This window comes from Nerophis ophidion, linkage group LG29 (assembly GCF_033978795.1).
Source record: "Nerophis ophidion isolate RoL-2023_Sa linkage group LG29, RoL_Noph_v1.0, whole genome shotgun sequence".
Taxonomy (NCBI): Eukaryota; Metazoa; Chordata; class Actinopteri; order Syngnathiformes; family Syngnathidae; genus Nerophis; species Nerophis ophidion.
The window spans coordinates 5,603,969-5,623,086 of record NC_084639.1 but is presented as its reverse complement, the minus strand read 5'-3'; positions in this window follow the sequence as shown (position 1 = coordinate 5,623,086).

Genomic DNA, 19,118 nt, shown 5'->3' with positions numbered 1-19,118 from the left:
GGATCACAAAACATTTTGGACAATTCCACGGGATGGCACTTCAAGTTCATATGTGAGTAAAGGCAGGTGGCCAAATACTTTTATAAATAAATAAATGATAAATGGGTTGTACGTGTATAGCGCTTTTCTACCTTCAAAGTACTCAAAGCGCTTTGACACTACTTCCACATTTACCCATTCACACACACATTCACACACTGATGGAGGGAGCTGCCATGCAAGGCGGCAACCAGCACCCATCAGGAGCAAGGGTGAAGTGTCTTGTTCAGGACACAACGGACGTGACGAAGTTAGTACTAGGTGGGATTTGAACCAGGGACCCTCGGGTTGCGCATATAGTGTACCTAACGCCCAGAGTCCAATCGGGTCCCATGCCGCTCAAAACAATAATTTCCCGGCAGACGTTAATGAAACGTACAACGGCAGAACTAAATCAACGCGCTGTTCCACCTCCTCTGTGTCGCCGTACGACACAAATTGTCCATATTTCACAACTATCTCCGCACAACAAGCGGCGGCGTTGCAATTCATGGTCGGCTGACATGGAAGGGAAGATGAAGTTGTCGCACAGTTTTTATGCGTGAGAAGAGAAGACGCTGTAACTTTATAGTCACACCAAAGATGACTTAGTGGACAGAGTGAGGCCCGTCTTCATTCATTCATGAATAATACATCAAAATAAAAAAACCTGCATGCTGACTCACTTTGCTTTTTAATTTGCTCCCTCAAAATGAGCAATCTAATTTCAAGTGGGCTGTTTACAACCTTTACATGGATGCAGGGCCTACAATTGGCTAAATTGGGGCCCTCAACCCATTAAAAATACACTTTTTTATTCAGGTGGAATTATTTGTATACTTTTTTTAAATTAAGCTTACATTTATCTTGATACATGTTTCGTATGTGAATAAATAAATAATTGGTGGAGTAAGTTGTATTTTATACAATGAGATGAATACTGTTATCAATTAGTTCAAAATGGTTCTTCTTTTTGGTACTTTGTGAACACTTTGGGTTTAAACATTTTTTTAAAACCCACCAGCGCCCCCTGCGACTCCAAAGGGAATAAGCATTAAAAAATGGATGGCTGGATGGGATGAATAGTGTTATCATTGCTTTCGGTCCCCTAGAGGGGGGGGGGGTTGCCCACATCTGAGGTCCTCTCCAAGGTTTCTCATAGTCAGCATTGTCACTGGCGTCCCACTGAATGTGAATTCTCCCTGCCCACTGGGTGTGAGTTTTCCTTGCCCTTTTGTGGGTTCTTCCGAGGATGTTGTAGTCGTAATGATTTGTGCAGTCCTTTGAGACATTTGTGATTTGGGGCTATATAAATAAACATTGATTGATTGATTGATTGATCAATCAGTTCAAAATGGTTCTTCTTTTTGGTACTTTCTCAACAGTTTGGGTTTAAACAGTTTTTTTAATTGGAGCATTAGTACATTGCTGCGATGAGGTGGCGACTTGTCCAGGGTGTACGCCGCCTTCCGCCCGATTGTAGCTGAGATATTTTGACTCCGGGGGCCAAATTTAGGGCAAAAAAATGTGTCTAGGGGCTGGTATATCTGATAATACAAAACCTCACAATAATGTCTGAGTGCTAAGAACGTTATGGATGGACCAGACTGCCTTAAAAAAACAGAATGGAATAAAAAAAAATAATACTGAATGAAACACCCAGAATGTACAAGAAAATAAAGAATGTGGGATTTACTATATTAACTATGCCTAATAAAATACTGAATATTGACAACCTATGAACGTCACACACCCTCTCGATCGACATATTTTACATTCAAGCGAAACAACAAAAATGCAACACAAACAGCGAAATATGAACAAGAAGGCTAAAAAACAAAACACCTACATTCTGATATATCTGATATATCAGTGGTTCTCAAATGGGGGTACACGTAGCCCTGGGGGGTACTTGAAGGTATGCCAAGGGGTACGTGAGATTTTAATTTTTTTTTCTAAAAATAGCAACAATTCAAAAATCCTTTATAAATCTATTTGTTGAATAATACTTCAACAAAATATGAATGTAAGTTCATAAACTGTGAAAAAAAAAAAATGCAACAATGCAATATTCAGTATTGACAGCTAGATTTTTTGTGGAAATGTCCCATAAATATTGATGTTAAAGATTTCTTTTTTTGTGAAGAAATGTTTAGAATTAAGTTGATGAATCCAGATGGATCTCTATTACAATCGCAAAGAGAGCACTTTAAGTTGATGATTACTTCTATGTGTAGAAATCTTTATTTATAATTGAATCACTTGTTTATTTTTTCAAGTTTTTAGTTATTTTTATATCTTTTTTTCCAATTAGTTCAAGAAAGACCACAACAAATGAGCAAAACTTTGCACTGTTATACAATTTAATAAATCAGAAACTGATGACATAGTGCTGTATTTTACTTCTTTATCTCTTTTTTCCAACCAAAAATGCTTTGCTCTGATAAGGGGGTACTTGAATTAAAAAAAATGTTCAGGGGGTACATCACTGAAAAAAGGTTGAGAACCACTGTAATATATCACTAAGCTTTTAGAACATTCCAGGCTGGACACTCTGGAAAGACTCTGTGGAAACGCACCCCACCCAAGTTCAAGACTTATGGTCATTTAAAACATCACTGCACATCATAATGGCAGCTACATTTTCCATCTTAAAGATGTAAAAAAAATAATTGGGAATATCCGGCGGGCCAGATTGAAAATCTCAACGGGCCGCATGCAGTCTCCGGGTCTTAATTTGCCCAGGTCTGGTCAAAAAATAGCTAAACAACGGAAATTGCTATCTGTTTAAATAGTAGCGAAGGTCCTGCCAAGCTACTAGGAAATGTAGTTAAGCTACGTAACTACGATTTTTTTAAGTTAATAATTTTTAATGGAAAACCGTAAGTTTATACCATTGTAGCCATAAATCGGAATAGAAATTGTACTCATTACGGGAAAACCGTAGTTGCTGGCAGGTATTGTAAAGAGACGGATTGAGATTTTAACACATTGTAGGTCGGAAAAAACTGAATTTTTAAAAAATATATTTTTACAGAGATTTTTAAAAAAAAACAGTGTGGAGGGGGGCGTGGCCTGTGGGCCTGTTGCGGAACGTTGTGTGCAAGAACCGGCCTTGAAGACGGCGACAGGTGAGCAGATGGCCTTTTTATCAGCAGCCGGGACGAGACATGGTGTGGGAGTTGGAGCCCGAGAAACACACAAACTGAAACACGCTGGACTGAAAAATCCAAACATATATTGCTCGAAACCAAACCCTGCATGACAATAACAGACTGTTACCTCAGACTGCCGGGCTCACAAGAAGAATCTTTGTGTCAGGAGAACCCACAGGAGGGCAACTTCTACAGACGGATTTCTGACTATAGACGGAAAAATCACAATTTGATTGAATTGAATGTTTGGGAATAATTTTGGGAATAATTTAAACAAAGCAGTTTTCTTTTAAGTCACATACAAAATGATTACAGCTGTTTATTTTACGGAGGAAACTACAACTGGCATCAAATCTTGTTAAAAATTGTGAGGGAATCGATTTGAATCGAAAATCCATCCTGAATCGAACAGAATCAAATCGAAAAGTGCCCAAAGACTTGTAGCTGTCATATATTGTTGGTGACTAACCCCAAGATGCAGAGAAGGAGGCAGGCATTGAGTAAGAAAACATGATTTAATTTAAACACTAAAATAAGAAAAAACAAAAGGGTACTAACAAAAGGCGCGCACAAGGCGGAGAACAAACATGGCTATGAACCAAAACCACTTACTGTTACACGAAGGAACTATGGCATGAGCAGAGTGAACAGAAGTAGACACGGCTACAACGATAAGTACAACGACATTGACAGGTAGTGGTGACATCGACACGACAATAATCCAGCACTGACTGGAGGACAAAGCAGGTAAAAATAGGATCGGGCTGATTGACACCAGGTGTGGCCAGGTGCCAATCAGCCACAGCTGAGGGGAAACAGCGCTCAGTGAGAAAAACAGGAAACAGACAAAATGAAAGCGCTGACAGGAAACAAAGACAGGAAAAACAAAAACATGGCGACACTGTCAGGGACAAGCCTGACAGTAGCCCTAATAAACATGTTACATGTATATACTTTGTGTTATTTTTGCTGCAGAAACATACACCTTGATCTTTTTTGGTTGGTTACCAAGGGCCTGGTGAAGTCGCTAAGCTAACGCCGACACAATTCTGCACAGTGTCACCTATTCATCCTCATTGCTGAACAATGAACCCTGAGACCCAATGCCGGGAGTACAGTTCATCTCCTTATCGGCGCAGAGAAGGCGGCAGTTAATCCACAAGGTTAGGACCGGGAAAGCCTCTCTTTATCCACCTAAAGACGATCCCGCCTTTGCGGCATCCAGATATGACTCTTCCTAAAGCGTGTTTTAACTGAAAAAGCAGCATGAACTCCCAATCTCGAGCTTTATTGTGTGAAATGGGCTTTTAAATTACATCATAAAAGCTATATATGGCCTTTGTGCCTGTTTATGAGATACATTTTTCATCCCCCTCACTTGTTTTGCTTCACTTTTGAGAGAAGGTGGTCAACTGCTCGCTTTGGAAGTTTCAGCTTTTTATGACCCTCCCTCCTCATTGAATATGACGATATTGCAAACCGGCCCCTGGTTAAACGCCCCCTTCTTTGTGAAAAACAGGCTTTGCGACAACTTTGAATAAAGCCTGGAGCTCTGCCAAACATTTATTATCAAATCCAACTTTATTTAGATAGCACTTTTCATGCACAGGCAAATGGCAAACAGTTTTGTACAAAACAAAAAATAATTACAATAGAAGGGAAGAAAACAAGCATTTACACACACGCATACAGCATTATTGACAATAACCAAGCAAAAACAAAACATGGCGCAAAAGATTTGAGGTAAACTGCCGTCTTTGAGACGTCCACACTGGAAACTTGTTTAATTATATATATATATAAATGTATATATATATATATACATATATATATATATATATATATATATATATATATATATACATATATATATATATGTATATATATATACCCACACACACACACACACACACACACGAACAGGGACACCAAAACCAGCTCGATAGCTAGCATAGTTGGCATATATATACATAGTTAGCACGTATATACATATCAATACACATGTATATACATACATATATATATATATACACACGTATATATATATATATACATATATATACATGTATATACATGTATATACATATATATACATGTATATATAAACATGTATATACATATATATACATGTATTTTTATATACATGTATATACATATATATACATGTATATATATATATATATACATATATATACACATGTATATATATATACATATATATACATATATATATATATACACATATATATACATATATATATATACACACATGTATATATGTGTGTATATATATAAAATTACATCTGTGTATATATGTATATACCTGTATATATATACATATATACACATATAATTTTATATATATATACATATATATATATTCATACATGTCACGTTATCGATGGGAAAATGCATTTTTAGACAATATGATTTGCCTGAGCGTGTCGGAGACACAGAGTAACAAGCGGTAAAAATGGATTAAAAAAAGAATACAATTAAGAATTGTAAAAATAATCGGGATTAATTTGAAAAAAAAACAAACAGTCTAGCGGTCGTGTACTCTCTCGAATGTGTTGTTATTATCTACTGGTCTGAGGGAGGTGTGAACCCAGGTCGCCGGCATGAGAGACTCTGAGAAATGTCTATAATACTTAATATTTGGGTAGAATCTTATTAAATTCTACCCAGTCTTAGACACACATTGGTCAGCTCTAGTCTCAGACTTAGATTGGTCAGATTTAGTCTCAGACTGACATTGGTCGGATCTAGTCTCAGACTTACATTGGTCAGATCTAGTCTCAGACCTAGATTGGTCAGATTTAGTCACAGACTTAGATTGGTCAGATCTATTCTCAGACTTAGATTGGTCAGATCTAGTCTCAGACTGAAATTGGTCAGATACAGTCTTAGACTTACATTGGTCAGATATAGACTCAGACTTAGATTGGTCAGATCTAGTCTTAGAGTCAGTCCCAAGAAAAGAAGAGTGGCGACGTCACCAAAGTGCGGGAAGGAGAACACCCCTGAATACGCGTTGGAAAGATGTCCTGTGGTCGTGGAGAAAACACCAGAGAAGAAGGAGAAAGTCGGGCTCAGGAGGAAACAAACTAACATTACAGATTTCTATCAGGCAAAACGAAAAAGGGAAGAAACCAGATCTAGTCTTAGACTGAGATTGGTCAGCTATAGTCTCAGATTTAGAGATTGGTCAGATCAAGTCTTAGACCGAGATTGGTCAGATACAGTCTTAGACTTAAATTGGTCAGATCTAGTCTCAGACTGAGGTTGGTCAGATACAGTCTTGGAGTTAGATTGGTCAGATCTAGTGTTAGACTGAGATTGGTCAGATCTAGTTTCAGACTTAGATTGGTCAGATCTAGTCTCAGACTGAGGTTGGTCAGATACAGTCTTGGAGTTAGATTGGTCAGATCTAGTGTTAGACTGAGATTGGTCAGATCTAGTTTCAGACTTAGATTGGTCAGTTCTAGTCTCAGACTTAGATTGGTCAGATCTAGTCTCAGACTTAGATTGGTCAGATCTAGTTTCAGACTTAGATTGGTCAGATCTAGTCTCAGACTTACATTGGTCAGATCTAGTCTCAGACTTACATTGGTCAGATCTAGTGTCAGACCTAGATTGGTCAGATCTAGTCTAGCGGCTGGTGCCAAAATGCAATACATGGGTGTGCCTGGGCAAGGATGGTTTCGCCCTATCATAGTGAGAAAAACAACTGTTGGGCAAGCAATCTCCCCTTGTTAGCACTGAGGTATTGTGATGGCAGAACGATCGCTGTGAATCACCTAATACCAGTCCAAAATAGTCAGAATCACCCTCGTTACCATTCCATTCAGTTGCTAACGCGGGTGAGTCCACACTTTTATAATCTCTACCATCTCTGCATCTCGGATAAATGATTTAAAATAGTTGACAAACGTTTCTTCGACTTCCTCTCTCGCTCCGGCTGCAGCGGCCATGAGCGAAACAAGTGTTGACATAGGGAGAATTCAGTCTTGGCCCTCGCTCTACTGTCCGACCAGTGGATTATGAAACGTCGTGATCCATCCTGGCTCTTCAGGCCTGGGTAAACATTAGCTGACACATGGCTGAAAGGAATCTCCTCCTGCCTCGGGGGCCAGATCGCCTTCCTGCCAAAATAAGCATTCGCCAACCCCAGTACCAGGTAGCGATAATGAGGTATTATCTTAAATATGCTGGTATTTAGCGGCGTACGGCGGCAAACCTGCAGCAGGAAGCGAGTGTCAGCAACCTTCATGAGTTTGAAGCTGATAGTGGGGAGGAAGCAGCATGCTGCCCTTCAGTCATCAGCAGCTCAGGGCGTTCTTGTATTAAAGCAAAGGGAAGGTCTGGGCAGTGCTGATTGGGCTGCAAAGCTGCACCAGCCTGCACAAAATACAGCCAACATCACCTGAGCCTAACAGGCCTGGAACACGCCGCGAGGGGGGAATTGTGTGCTTAGCTGGGCTGTAAATAGGAGGAAACGCTGTTATATGTAGTTTTTTAGCAACCAATTTTCCAATGTAAAAAAACTTTTTGAAACCATTTGCATGGCGTTTATATTAGTATCTTACAATAAAAGTGATGCCAGGGACTATTTAACGCATTACTTTTTTAACTATATATTCAAGATTAGAATGACCCCTGTGGAGCAAGATCCAGTGCCAGGAGGTGGCACTAGTGTGGCAGTACAAGTACCTGGGAGTCCACTTAAACAGCAGACTTGACTGGAAGGACAAGAGCAAAGCAGTTTACAAGAAGGCCATGAGCAGACTCTTTTTCCTGAGGAAGCTTAGGTCCTTTAATGTGTGCAGCAAGTTGTTGGGGATCTTTTTTTTTAGTCTGTTGTAGCCAGGGCCCTGTACTTTGCAGTGGTTTGTTGGGGCAGCAGCACCAGCAAAAAGGGACTTACACCGGATTGACAAACTGATCCGGAAAGCTGGCCAAACTATTGGCACGCAATTAGAGGCGTTTGTGTCAGTGAGGGACAGGAGGACACTGGACAAACTACTCGCCATTATGGACAATCCCGCCCACCCACTCCACCAGACAATTGAGGGACAGCAGAGTTCATACTCCCAACAGCTTTGTTCCCAGAGTTCAATTCAAGAACTCCTTCATTGTGCACTCCACACTCACTCGCCGTACAACAATAGATGATATCTGTCTATTACTTGACCACTTCTATGTTAGCTACCTCTCTTTGTTTATAATGTATATTTTCAGCTGGATCCACCCTCTATTTTATGCTGTATCTGTTACATATATTGTAATAGTGTACATGGTAATCTTTATGTATTGTATATATCATATACAAATATATCAGTATATATCATATACTGTATATATAATATGTAAATATTACATGCATGATATATTTGGTATTGCTACTACGGTACATTTTAAGTCTACTTTATACCTGCATTATCCTTTCCATCCTTTGTAACTGAGCTACTGTGTGGAACAATGTTTCTTGTGGATCATTAAAGTGTGTCCAAGTCTAACTGCAAGTTCAAATGTCTGGCAAATACAGTTGAGTGATGTTGAATGACAGAAGACTGCATGAGTGCGTGCCTCTAAAAGGCGGGGACTGTTGCCAAACGACACGGGGAGGAGATGTTAATGACGGCAGCTCTTGCTGAATGTGTTCGCTGATAGTTAATCGCTATAGAACGTGGATCAATGGCTGTGTAACACCTTGTCCACAAACTGGGTATTGTAGGATTGCTTGATTATCACTTTGTTGAATTTGTATTCATTATCCCCCCATAGTAGTAGTAATAGTAGTCTTAAAGACTATGTGCAATTTTGGGAAAAATTATGTATGTGCACAAGCCGCCGATACACACAGGTTTAACTGAAATCCTTAAGTTAGAATGCTAACAGTTACCAAGTTATAGGACTCTGAAGTGTACAGCAGCCACATTGGCCAAAAAGAGCTTGCTTATGTCGTTGTACGGTATACCGGTACTAATGAAGTACCGCAGTACTAATGAATTAGAAACGGTACAATACTGCTTTTGAGAAATACCTGTACTTTTTATTGAAATAATGTGCGCTGCGGTGACAATGCTGGCAAACAAGCCGTGGCACATGTTAGTCAACACACACACACACACGACACTTTTTGCAAGCAGAAACAGTGTGAAGACAGGAGTGAGAATCAACTTGTTTTGGCTTTAAACCAAACGATAAAGGTGAAGCTATAAACACTGAAGCGTTTCTCTGCAAACCGTGCTTTACAGCATAGTGGCTCTCCATAGTGCATTAATTCTTGTCTCCATGGCAACAAAGTTAAGTAAGTTTCTTACAAGTATCATCCCTCCAGGATGAGGAATAGCTAAACATCCAGTACACACCGTAGGAGGGGACAATAGCTAACTGCTAACAGCAAGTTAGCACTCCTGATTGTAAAAACAAGAAAAAAAAGAGTGAGTCTACACAGATGTCGATTGTAACAACATCAACTACAAGAACCATATTTAGTCAAAACTACAATCTACTATGTACTAACAATCTTTTTTTTTTCTTTTTTTATTTATAAACTCATGAATTACGTCCCTGGACACATGACTTTAATCATGACTGAACGTATGACTCTGTAATTACTTGGTATCTGATCGATATGTGAATTTGTGGTATCTTCCAAAACTTAAGTAAAATATCAAACCATCAATACATTCATTTTCTACCGCTTATTCCCTTTTGGGGTCACGGGGGGCGCTGGCGCCTATCTCAGCTACAATCGGGCAGAAGGCCGTGTACACCCTGGACAATATCAAACCAAAGAACAAAAAAATGATTATTTAATTTTAACAAAAATGTTCAAACTGAAATTAAGAAGATATTAACAGTAAATGAACAAGTAGATCAATAATCCATCATAATGTCGACAAAATAGAATGATAATTGACACAATATGTTACTGTATATGTCAGCAGCTAATTAGGATGCTTGTTTACTTACAAACCCGGTTTCCTTATGAAATGGGAAATTGTGTTAGATGTAAATATAAACGGAACACAATGATTTGCAAATCCTTTCCAACCCTTATTCAATTGAATGCACAACAAAGACAATATATTTGATGTTCAAACTAGTAAACTTTATTTTTTTATGCAAATAATAATTAACTTAGAATTTCTTGGCTGCAACACGTGCCAAAGTAGTTGGGAAAGGGCATGTTCACCACTGTGTTACATCACTTTTTCTTTTAACAACACTCAATAAACGTATGGGAACTGTGGAAACTAATTGTTGAAGCTTTGAAAGTGGAATTCTTTCCCATTCTTGTTTTATGTACAGCTTCAGTAATTCAACAGTCCGGGGTCTCCGCTGTCGTATTTTATGCTTCATAATGCGCCACACATTTTAAATGGGAGACAGGTCTAGACTGCAGGCGGGCCAGGAAAGTACCCGCACTCTTTTACTACCAAGCCACGCTGTTGTAACACGTGGCTTGGCATTTTCTTGCTGAAATAAGCAGTGGTGTCCATGATAACGTTGCTTGGATTACAACATATGTAACTCCAAATCCTGTATGGACCATTCAGTATTAATGGTGCCTTCACAGATCTGTAAGTTACCCCTAACTTGGGCACTAATACAACCCCATACCATCACAGATGCTGGCTTTTGAACTTTGCGCCTATAAAAATCCGGATGGTTATTTTCCTCTTTGTTCCGGAGAACACCACCACGTCCACAGTTTCCAAATAAGATCTGAAATGTAGAGTCGTCAGACCACAGAACACTTTTCCACTTTGCATCAGTCCATCTTAGATGAGCTCGAGCCCAGCGAAGCCGGCTGCTTTTCTGTGTGTTGTTATAAATGGGTTTGGCTTTGCATAGTAGAGTTTTAACTTGCACTTACAGATGTAGCGACCAACTGTAGTTACTGACAGTGGTTTTATGAAGTGTTTCTGAGCCCGTCTGGTGATATCCTTTACACACTGATGTCGTTTTTTTATGCAGTACCGCCTGAGGGATCAAAGATCCGTAAAATCATCGCTTACGTGCAATGATTTTTCCAGATTCTCTGAACCTTGTGATGATTTTACAGAAAGTAGATGGTAAAATCCCTAAATTCCTTGCAACAACTCGTTGACAAATGTTGTTTTATAACTGTTCAAAAATTCACTTACAAAGTGGTGACACTCGCCCCATCCTTGTTTGTGAATTACTTAGCATTTCATGGAAGCTGTTTTTATACCCAATCATGGCACCCATCTGTTCCCAATTAGCCTGCACACCTGTGGGATGCTGCAAATAAGTGTTTGATGAGCATACCTCAACGTTTTCAGTATTTATTGCCACTTTTCCCAACTTGTTTGTCACGTGTTGCTGGCATCAAATTCTAAAGTTATAGATTACTTGCAAATAAAAAAATATTTATCAGTTTGAACATCAAATATGTTGTTTTTGTAGCATATTCAACTGAATATGGGTTGAAAAGGATTTGCAAATCATTGTATTCTGTTTATATTTACATCTAACACAATTTCCCAACGCATATGGAAACGAGGTTTGTACTTACTACTAAAAGACAAGTTGTCTTGTATGTTCACTATTTTATTTAAGGCCAAACTTGCAATAATTGATTGCAATAAGAAACAATATAGCCAGAAATGCCAATTTTGTGGTCCCCTTTATTTAGAAAAGTATCAAAAAGTATCAAAATACATCTTGGTACCGGTACCGAAATATTGGTATTGGGACAAGTCGAGGTAGAGGCATTTAAGTCCCATCCAAAAAACTAATTTGTGATTGATTGATTGATTGATTGATTGAGACTTGTATTAGTAGATTGCACAGTACAATTAACCACTAAATGGTAACACCACAATACGTTTTTCAACTTGTTTAAGTCGGGGTCCACGTTAATCAATTCATGTATACTCTAGCCTTTAAATAGAACCCCGTTAGACCAGTTGATCTGCAGTCCCTTTCCTGCTCTGCCCCCCTATCCTTTGTGGAGAGAGGCACAGATTAGGTGACCACAAACTCTAAATTCTAGATGACGCACTGGCTGTTCAAAGACGGGACCTGGCATCAATTGGGGACGTCTCTGCGCTGCTGACCTGTCTCCATTCAAGATGATCCCCGGCTGGTCTCCCTATGGACTGGACTCTCACACTATTAACTAGATCCACTCGACGGCCATTGCACCGCTCGCCCAGGGCTATATAAATAAAAAATGATTGATTGAGGTGGGGGCAGCACTGTGGAACAGGGGTTAGTGCATGTGCCTCACAATACGAAGGTCCTGAGTAGTCCTGAGTTCAATCCCGGGTTCGGAATCTTTATGTGAGGAGTTTGCATGTTCTCCCCGTGACTGCGTGAGTTCCCTCCGGGTACTCCGGCTTCCTCCTACCTCCAAAGACATGCACCTGGGGATAAGTTGATTGGCAACACTAAATTGGCCCTAGTGTGAGTGTGAATATTGTCTGTCTATCTGTGTTGGCCCTATGACAAGGTGGCGACTTGTCCAGGGTGTACTCCGCCTTCCGCCTGATTGCAGCTGAGATAGGCAACAGCACCCCCCGTGCACCCCAAAATGGACAAAGCAGTAGAAAGGGATGGATGGATGATTGAGGTCGGGAAATAATAGATTTTTAGATGCATCGCAGTGTGTAAAAAAAAAAGAAAAAAAAAAGTGCAGTCCAGACCTGTCTCCAATGGAAAATGTGTGGCGCATTATGAAGCGGAAAATACGACAGCGGAGACCCCAGACTGTTGAACGACTGAAGCTCTACATAAAACAAGAATGAGAAATAATTTCACTTTCAAAGCTTCAACAATTAGTTTCCTCAGTTCCCAAACGTTTATTGAGTGTTGTTAAAGGCCTACTGAAATGAGATTTTCTTATTTAAACGGGGATAGCAGGTCCATTCTATGTGTCATACTTGATCATTTTGCGATGTTGACATATTTTTGCTGAAAAGATTTAGTTGAGAACATCGACAATAATGTTCGCAACTTTTGGTCGCTGATAAAAAAGCCTTGCCTGTACCGGAAGTAGCAGACGATGTGCGCGTGACGTCACGGGTTGTGGAGCTCCTCACATCTGAACATTGTTTACAATCATGGCCGCCAGCAGCAAGAGCGATTTGGACCGAGAAAGCGACGATTTCCCCATTAATTTGAGCAAGGATGAAAGATTCGTGGATAAGGATAGTGAGAGTGAAGGACTAGAAATAAAAAAAAAACACAGGGCAGTGGGATCGATTCAGATGTTATTAGACACATTTACTATGATAATTCTGGAAAATCCCTTATCTGCTTAATGTGTTACTAGTGTTTTAGTGAGATTATATAGTCGTACATGAAAGTCGGAGGGGTGTGGCCACGGGTGTAGTGACCACCTGTGTCTCTGAGAGAAGCCACGTTTCCCTCCACGTAGTAAGCATCCGGCGGTCGATGGTGGCCGGTAGGAGGAGGCAAGAGAGTCCACAACTGCAGGAGGAATGACGCAAACTCTCTGCTCATGTCCACGGTAAGAGCCAAATGTAAACAAGGAAACACAGGCTGTGTTTGTGTTGCTAAAGGCAGCTGCAATTCACCGCTACCCATCTACATCTTTCTTCTTTGATGTCTCCATTATTAATTGAACAAATTTCAAAAGACTCAGCATCACAGATGTCCAGAATACTGTGTAATTATGCAATTAAAGCAGACCACTTAGAGCTGTGATCGGTGCTGGATCAATATGTCCGCTACAATCCGTGCAATACGCGCATGAGTCATCATACCGCAACATTTTCAACAGGATACTTCGCGCGAAATTTAAAATTGCAATTTAGTAAACTAACCCGGCATGTGTTGCAATGTTAAGATTTCATTATTGATATATAAACTATCCGACTGCGTGGTCGGTAGTAGTAGCTTTCAGTAGGCCTTTAAAAAAAAAAGGTGATGTAACACAGTGGTGAACATGCCCTTTCCCAACTACTTTGGCACGTGTTGCAGCCATGAAATTCTAAGTTAATAATTATTTGCAAAAAAAACCCTAAAGTTTATGATTTTGAACATCAAATATATTGTCTTTGTAGTGCATTCAATTGAACATGGGTTTAAAAGGATTTGCAAATCATTGTATTCCGTTTATATTTACATCTAACCCAAGTCCCCAACTCATATGGAAACAGGGTTTGTAAACGGCAATTTTAGTGGAAATCCGGGGTTGGTCATGTAAAGGCACATAAGAAAACGTAAACAGTGTGCATCATTTTGGAAGTCCCACACCTGCGCGTGGCCACCAAGCGTATTTCAGCGTCCAACCTGCCGCCTGGCGCCACCTCCGCCGGCTTTTGAAGAGAGAGCTAATTTCCATACTAATTTCTTTCTTTCCTCACTCCCATGACTGTAATTCCAGAGCAGGCGCGTGAAGGCGGGGAGACATGTGTCGCTCGATCTAATGGCTGAGGTCTAATTGCATTCTGGGACGCGCGCCTGGAATTCACAATGTCGCGCGAGTGATGTCGGTGCAATTAATAAGGAGGCGGGAGTGGGAGAGGTGTCGGAGTGTCCGCTGCTGTCTGCATTGTGTCCAGATAGGGCGGCGTCCCCAGGCAGCGCGGCTCCGGCGGGGGCTTTGACTGTTTTGAGGCCAACTCGCCCAGCCTGCCGTAATCATAGCAGCACAAACAAGCCCCATAACCGCACTGAACGCTAAGCCAGATCAGTCTCGGGGGTGGTTTGTCAGGGATAACATTGCACCAGATTATTTTTTCCCCTTCTATTTCTACAACTCTGCTTGTTATTTCCGAAGAGGAGGAGGAGGGCTTTTCGACACATGCTTCTGACACACACATTGGTGCCGAAGATACAAAATTGACGCCTAGGCGCTCTCACCTCTTATCTCTCTCCGACGGCGCCTGCCAAAACATTTCGCCGCTCCGTTGTGTTTGTTGCCGACGGAGACGAGGTGTCGACGATGTAACGAGGGCCTCTAATTCTAGCATCGAGGTGATGTGTTGTAACATTTTAAACGGCTCAATCAGGAGGCCACGTCCTCAAGAGCGAGGAGGCCCCCGGCGGCGCGTGATGGAAAGGCATTAAAAGGCCTACAGAAATGTGATTTTCATATTTAAACGGGGATAGCAGGTCCATTCTGTGTCATACTTGATCATTTTGCGATATTGCCATATTTTTGCTAAAAGGATTTAGTAGAGAACATCAACAATAAAGTTCGCAACTTTTGGTCGCAAATAAAAAAGCCTTGCCTGTACCGGAAGTAGCAGACGATGTGCGCGTGACGTCCCTGGTTGTAGAGCTCCTCAAATCCTCACATTATTTACAGTCATGGCCACCAGCAGCTAGAGCGATTCGGGCCAAGAAAGCGACAATTTCCCCATTAATTTTAGCGAGGATGAAAATTTGTGGATGAGGATATTGAGAGTGAAGGACTAGAAAAAAAAAAAGAAAAAAAAAGGCGAGGGCAGTGAGAGCAATTCAGATGTTATTAGACACATTTACTAGGATAATTCTGGAAAATCCCTTATCTGCTTATTGTGTTACTAGTGTTTTAGTAAGATTATATCGTACCTGAAAGTCGGAGGGGTGTGGCCACGGGTGTGTTGACCGCCAGTGTCTCCGGTGGGAGGAGGTAATAGTCCGCAGCTGCAGGAGGACGCATGCTCCGCTCATGTCTACGGTAAGAGCCGACTTATTACCACAATGCCGGTTGACATGTGGTAGAGAACCATGTTCGCTTGAGCACTCTGTTCCATAGTAAAGCTTCACCTTCGGGAATTTTAAACAAGGAAACACCGGCTGTGTTTGTGTTGCTAAAGGCAGCTGCAATACACCGCTTCCCACCTACATCTTTCTTCTTTGACTTCTTCATTATTAATAAAACAAATTGCAAAAGATTCAGCAACACAGATGTCCAGAATACTGTGTAATTATGCGATTAAAGCAGACTACTTATAGCTTGGATCGGGCTGGAAAAAAATGTCCGCTACAACCCGTGACGTCAAACGCACGCGTCATCATTCCGCGAAATTTTCAACAGGATACTTCGCGGGGAATTTAAAATTGCAATTTAGTAAACTAAAAAAGCCGTATTGGCATGTGTTGCAATGTTAATATTTCATCATTGATATATAAACTATCAGACTGCGTGGTGGGTAGTAGTGGCTTTCAGTAGGCCTTTAAACATGGACGGCGCCCTTATGTTGCTCACATAGGCGGCATTCAGGGGTGGCTTGGCCCCACTCTGAGTAAAAGTAGCAGCTATTGGGTGCCTCGCTTCGATTTGATTTAAGAAAAGAAAAAAAAGGACGCCCACGCGCTAATTTGTCTTGACGAGGTAACAGCTGCAAAGAGCCCCGCCCCCTAAAGGGTTCGCCGTTCACCCATAGAATGGCGACAGTGTCCCACTATGGCGCCACAGTCCATTTCTGCTAACCCCGTTTCCATATGAGTGGGGAAATTGTGTTAGATGTAAATATAAACAGAATATAATGATTCGCAAATCATTTTCAACCCATTTTCAGTTGATAATGCTACAAAGACAACATATTTGACGTTCAAGGTAATACATATATATATATATTTTTGCAAATAATCATTAACTTTAGAATATGATGCCAGCAACATGTGACAAAGAAGTTTGGAAAGGTGGCAATAAATACTGATAAAGTTGAGGAATGCTCATCAAACACTTATTTGGAACATGTCCAGGCTAATTGGGAACAGGTGGGTACCATGATTGGGTATAAAAACAGCTTCCCAAAAAATGCTCAGTCTTTCACAAGAAAGGATGGGGCGAGGTACACCCCTTTGTCCACAACTGCGTGAACAAACAGTCAAACAGTTTAAGAACAACGTTTCTCAAAGTGCAATTGCAAGAAATTTTGGGATTTCAACATCTACTGTTCATATCATCAAAAGATTCAGAGAATCTGGAGAAATCACTCCACGTAAGCGGCATGGCCGGAAACCAACATTGAATGACCGTGACCTTAGATCCCTCAGACGGCACTGTATCAAAAACCGACATCAATCTCTAAAGGATATCACCACATAGGCTCAGGAATACTTCAGAAAACCACTGTCACTAAATACAGTTTGTTGCTACATCTGTAAGTGCAAGTTAAAGCACTACTATGATGGACTGATGCAAAGTGGAAAAGTGTTCTGTGGTCTGACGAGTCCCCATTTCAAATTGTTTTTGGAAATATTCGACATCGTGTCATCCGGACCAAAGGGGAAGCGAAACATCCAGACTGTTGTCGACGCAAAGTTCAAAAGCCAGCATCTGTGATGGTATGGGGGTGCATTAGTGCCCAAGGCATGGGTAACTTACACATCTGTGAAGGCACCATTAATGCTGAAAGGTACATACAAGTTTTGGAACAACATATGCTGTCATCTAAGCGCCATGTTTTTCCTGGACGCCCCTGCTTATTTCAGCAAGACAATGCCAAGCCACATTCAGCAGGTGTTACAACAGCGTGGCTTCGGAAAAAAAGATTGCGGGTACTTTCCTGGCCCGCCTGCAGTCCAGACCTGTCTCCCATCGAAAATGTGTGGCGCATTACGAAGCGTAAAATACGACAGCGGAGACCCTAAACTGTTGAACGACTGAAGCTCTACATAAAACAAGAATTGGAAAGAATTCTATTTTCAAAGCATCAACAATTAGTTTCCTCAGTTCCCAAACGTTTGTTGAGTGTTGTTAAAAGAAAAGGTGATGTAACACAGTGGTGAACATGCCCTTTCCCAACTACTTTGGCACGTGTTGCAGCCATGAAATTCTAAGGTAATTATTATTTGCAAAAAAAACATTAAATATCTTGTCTTTGTAGTGCATTCATTTGAATATGGGTTGAAAATGATTAGCAAATCATTGTATTCCGTTTATATTTACATCTAACACAATTTCCCAACTCATATGGAAACAGGGTTTGTAGGTCTTCTCTGCACCACGTTGTGTCCATTAATCGCCACTTATGTTGACGAGCTGTGTGACGGCTCACTCAGGTGTTGGCCTGTTTTCAGGAAAGCGGTGTTTCTTCACCAGAGGGCCATCAACAAATATCTGTTTCTTAGGCCAGTGATTTTCAACCTTTTTTGAGCCACAGCACACTTCTTACATTTATAAAATCCTGCGGCACACCACCAACCAAAATGACATAAAATGACACAGGGGTCTCAGGCCAATTGCGGCCCGCAATATATATCTTGATATTTTGCCTTAGCCTTATGCATATAATCACAGCAGTATAATGATTCTATGTGTCTGCATTAAAACATTCTTCTTCATACTGCATTAATATATGCTACTTTTAAACGTTCATGCAGAGAAGGAAACCACAACTAAGTCAATTGACCAAAAGTGTATTTACTAAACAGTTATTAAGCAGTGGCACAAACATTCATGTCATTTTCAAACAGAAAGTGCAAGATTGTCTGAGACATTTTAAAACAAGCTATTAGTGCAGTTTTGTGCATGATGTCACTAAGATGACATATCAAAACAACACTAAATTAAAGTGCACTTTTTGTACAGAACACCACTACAATAGTTTAAAACAAAAAAAGTGCACTTTTGTGCATGATGTCACACAAGATATTTCAATAAGTGTCAAATAAAGATGAGCTGCATAATAGGAAATCAAATAGTGTATGTCCTTCGCTATGTGGTAGGTTCCTGCGGACTTTATCTCCTTTTGTTGTTGACTATTTTTTTCATGCGGTGTTGATCTGGAAATGGTTGCTTCGGCCTTTTGTTGGTGTGGCACCGGCTGGAGATGTTGACATGCGGAGTTTCAAGGATTCTTCATTCACTAGCGGGTGACTTTTCAAATGATGCTACACATTAGCAGTGGTGCAACGTTTTGTAGCAACGCTTTTGCCGCATAAATATTCAACATCTTCCCGCTTGAAGCCTAACCACCGCCGGACGATGGATTCCGTGCTGTT